This window comes from Mandrillus leucophaeus, unplaced genomic scaffold (genome assembly GCF_000951045.1).
Source record: "Mandrillus leucophaeus isolate KB7577 unplaced genomic scaffold, Mleu.le_1.0 Scaffold193, whole genome shotgun sequence".
Taxonomy (NCBI): domain Eukaryota; kingdom Metazoa; phylum Chordata; class Mammalia; order Primates; family Cercopithecidae; genus Mandrillus; species Mandrillus leucophaeus.
The window spans coordinates 818011-822046 of record NW_012101954.1 but is presented as its reverse complement, the minus strand read 5'-3'; the positions used below and the strand labels follow the sequence as shown (position 1 = coordinate 822046).

The 4036-nt window shown below is 51.0% G+C and overlaps 1 protein-coding gene and 1 pseudogene across 1 annotated transcript in view; one reads left to right on the top strand and one right to left on the bottom strand.

The window, feature by feature from the left end:
• Window positions 1-380: 380 nt before the first annotated feature.
• Window positions 381-734, bottom strand: LOC105538497 (annotated as a pseudogene).
• A 2440-nt stretch (window positions 735-3174) lies between these two features.
• The window catches only part of ZNF774 (zinc finger protein 774), a 9560-nt gene continuing 8698 nt past the window's right edge, over window positions 3175-4036 (top strand). The window contains exon 1 of the mRNA XM_011978376.1: window positions 3175-3341. The gene's annotated coding sequence lies outside the window, so the exon portion shown is untranslated. The remainder of the gene's footprint in view (window positions 3342-4036) is intronic.

Genomic DNA, 4036 nt, shown 5'->3' with positions numbered 1-4036 from the left:
GCCTAAAGAGAAGGGAGTACAGGGAGTTGCTGCTGGACTGCCATCATCTCTGACCCCAACTTGTCCACCTCCTGACCCTTCTATGAAATTGCACAAAAATTAAATCTCAGGAATGCCGTAAAATTACATCATCCCCATTCCTCTATCAAAGCCAATGCAACAGCTCCGTCCTGATAAGCTTTCTCCCTGAGCTGAGGAAGCAGCAAAAAATATCAATTGAGCATGTGAAAATGTGATGACGGTGTGTGCGGTGTAGTTTCTAGATGTCTTCACCTTCTGTCTCCTCGCGGTGGGAGCCGCCCTCTCTTTCCCCAAGTCGCGCATACACCCCTCCCCTACCCCCAAGTCCAGATGCTTCCATCTGCTGGGCTTCCAACCATTCATTTCCCATAGACACTCTCATTACTGTAGGCCACATACAGAAAATCATCTTCCTCATGACTGTCCTCATACAGTTGGCCCACGGTAGCACTAGTGGGAGGGATTGTGTTGTTGACAAAGAAGAATAAGGCGTCCTCAGGTCTCAGGTGGATTCTCTTCCGGATTAAGAAGTAGAACTGGCCATTGGTAAGGTCGGAGGGCACTAGGTACTTCCTCTTGTCCAGATCAGGCACCCTGGCTTTTGGAGCCTTCTCTACAATCACAGGGACCCTGCCCAGATATTTCTTCCGGATATTTTCTGCTTCCCTTTTCTGCTACTCAAAGGGATGGTCCTCCTTGTACTGGAACTTCATGATGAATCACATGGCTTCCGAGATTCCCGCGCAGGGCCTGCCTTCTTCGCCGCTGACCGCAGGCCGCGTCCTGCTCCCTCCGCTGACGTGTGCTCAGAATAGGGGCAGAAATATCAACAGCGCTGGTCCGTGTGCTCAGAATAGGGGCAGAAATATCAACAGCGCTGGTCCGAGTGTGCGGGCGGGCGGAATGTGGGGTGGGAGGGGGACCTCAGGTGCTCCTGCCTGGTGGTAGAGGAAAGCCAGGTGGAGAAATACTGGCGGCTTTTCCGAACAGCTGGGAGCACAAAACCAAATATTTGGTTTTTCAACCAATAAATTTGGGGATAATTTGTTACACAGCAACAGATGATAGACTCTCTCTTTAAAAAAAATCAGTTCTGGCCGGGTGCGATGGCTCACGCCTGTAACCGCAGCACTTTGGGAGGCCGAGGCAGGCGGATCACCTGACGTCAGGAGTTCGAGACCAGCTTTGCCAACATGGTGAACACCGGTCTCTACTAAAGATATAAAAAATTAGCCGGCGTGGTGGTGCACGCCTGTAATCCTAGCTACTTGGGAGGCTGAGGCAGGAGAATTGCTTGAACCCAGGAGGCGGAGGTTGCAGTGAGCTGCAGTCGCGCCATTGTACTCCAGCCTGGGCGACAGGGCAAGACTCAGTCTCAAAAAATAAAATAAAATAAATAAAACAAAATAAATTCAGTTCTATTAACTGCTGACGTCTTTCTCTGTTTTCACGCTCCTTGAAGTCCTTTCAGTTTTTCCTCGCTCCTCTATGCCTCCTCTCGGCCACGCCCTTTAGCACCCAACGCCCAACAGGTCATGATCCTCTCTTCAGGTGGCCATTGCGGGTACACGATTGGTTTCCTGCACTGACTGCTCTTGTCATGAGACCAAACTTCCTTTCCATCACTCCCCACACACCTGATCATTGTGAACAAACCGCTGAGAGAACAAGGTAAGGCAGAAGGAACAGAAGCTGGAGAGAGTGACAGGGGATAGCCACCAGCCAGATTCTGTGACTCTTCATTCATCTCCCCACTCCAGTCCCAGATTGAAGAGTAATCTTCATGATCTCCCTGATGGCAAAATGCTAGAAAGACTTACCGAGGGGCCTGAAGATGCCTTCAGTTCTCCAGGTCCTGAACTCTGTTCCAGTTACAGAAGGCCTGGCAATCCCTAGGTTTCCTGGGCATTCCTTTGTTACTGAGCTCCTCTGGGATTTCCATTTTCATTTTCATCTGACTAAATCTAACTACATCTAACTACCTCTGCTAACCAGATATTTGTTCACAGTCGACAGAGTTTCTGAAAATGCAATGTAGTTATCTTGCAGATGACTACAATTGTAGCAAAATAACTAAGATGCAACTGGCTATATGAAAAAAAAAGACCAAATATTACTTAGGATTTTGATACCTTTTATGGTTTATCTCCCCTTTTGGCCTGTGAACTTCATGAAGCTAATGGTTATGTATGATTCCCAAGTAACCACAGTTCCCAGAACGATCTTGAGTATAGAATGTTCCCAATAAATATCCACTGGAAAATGCACCCTATTTTTGTTGAAGGAATGGTGGAATTAGCATCAAAGGGATCTTCAACATTAACTCTATGGCTGGCAATTCTAAGCGTTTTATAGTACATCACAAGATGTTCTTTCTTTTTCTAAATTGCACTGAATCAACAAACGGAGTAGACAGGCACATTTTCTTCACTTTAAGGAAAGACATTATTTTTTAGCTAGGGGCCGACCCAAAGTGACCACTGGCTTTCACATGAGACCCAGGAGCCTCCCCAGTTTGAAGCCCAATATCACATTTCCCAGAATACTTGATGCCCTCGCCCGCCTCCTCTGGCTATCAACCAGACGGAAAGGGGATGCGCCTGGGAGTTTGATGCCAAGGGAAGGATACGGAATGTCTGTTTTCTCCTAAGGGCGTCTGCTGGGCCTTTCTTATGTCCAGTTTGAGTTGGTCTGGGACCCGGCCTCCGCAAACACCCTGCAGGCTCCGGCCGCCGGGTGTGAGGTGGAAGACTGGGCAGAAGAGAGGCTGCAAAGGCCAGAGGGCTGAGCTGCTCTGCGCTGGGGAGGGGCGAGGTGCCAGAGCGCGGGAGACCTCACGTTGGGCACCAGGCTGCTCCGCGGTAGGTGGGTGAGGCCAGGAAATTCACATCAGCAGATGCCACACTGAGGGTACGGCATTTAGATCCCTAGGCTCCAAACAGGCGGTTCCTGGGGGCCGGTAGCTGGGGAATTGGGTTTAGCACCTTTCAACGCTTGGAACTGGATATCCAAGGCTCCGAGTCCTTTGAGGTCTTGCTCGGGACTACGTTTCCCAGAAGGCTAGGCGGTAATTGATAGCTCTGTCAGCCTATGGACAGAGAAACATTCTAGCCATGGAAACTAAAAAGCCAATAGCAAGAGGACAGGGGCGGTACTTTCCGGCTGCGAGCTGTCGAAGCCTGAGTCCCACCTGTGTCCCCACAGCCCTGTCACGAATCCCGGTCGGGTTCTGGGAGGGACCGCCTCGGGGTTGCGGGCCGGGTGCGGCTCGGCGGTGGAGGACTCACTTCCTGCTCCATCCCCAGCTGGGCCCTGGGGCGGTGAGTGATCCAAGGAGGGAGACTGCGGCGGCAGCCGCGCGCTGCTGAGAGGCGTGGAGGGGGCTCGCCCGCCACCCAGACGTTTTCTCAGAGGGGTTCCCACGCTGGCCTTTGGGAGCCCCCGGGTCTTGCTGGGGTGTGGGAGAGGTAGCTGTGGTCTCTATACCGTCGTCGAGATAAGTCATTCTTTCAATCAGTTTTCTTGCTTCTCGATGGTGGTCCCCGGGTTTCAGCTGATCTGCCACCCTCTGACCGCCGCACCCTGGTGAGGGCCCCAGCACCGAGAAGAAGAACGGGGTTCAGCCCCACGCGTGCAGTCATGTTCCTATTAATAAACCCGGTGAACGCACTGGAGATTCTCACAGTGGCACTTAGTCACAGCCCCTCAGAGCTGTGGGGCCTTTGAGGTCATCTGCGCATGGGGAAAGGGGACGGGCTGGGAAACAGGGTTTCTATAACCGTGGCTAAGAAGTCTCCAGCAAGGGGGCCCTGCAGCTGTGTTTTGTAATGAATGCAGAAATAAAAATTATACTAAAAGCTCTTTTTTTTTTTCCTTTTTCTTCTTCTACTTTTTTTTTTTTTTTTTTTTTTAGAGTAACATTCGCTCTTGTTGCCCAGGCTGGAATGCAACGGTGCTATCTCAGTTCACTGTAGTCTCTGCCTCCCGGGTTCAAGCGATTCCTGCCGCAGCCTCC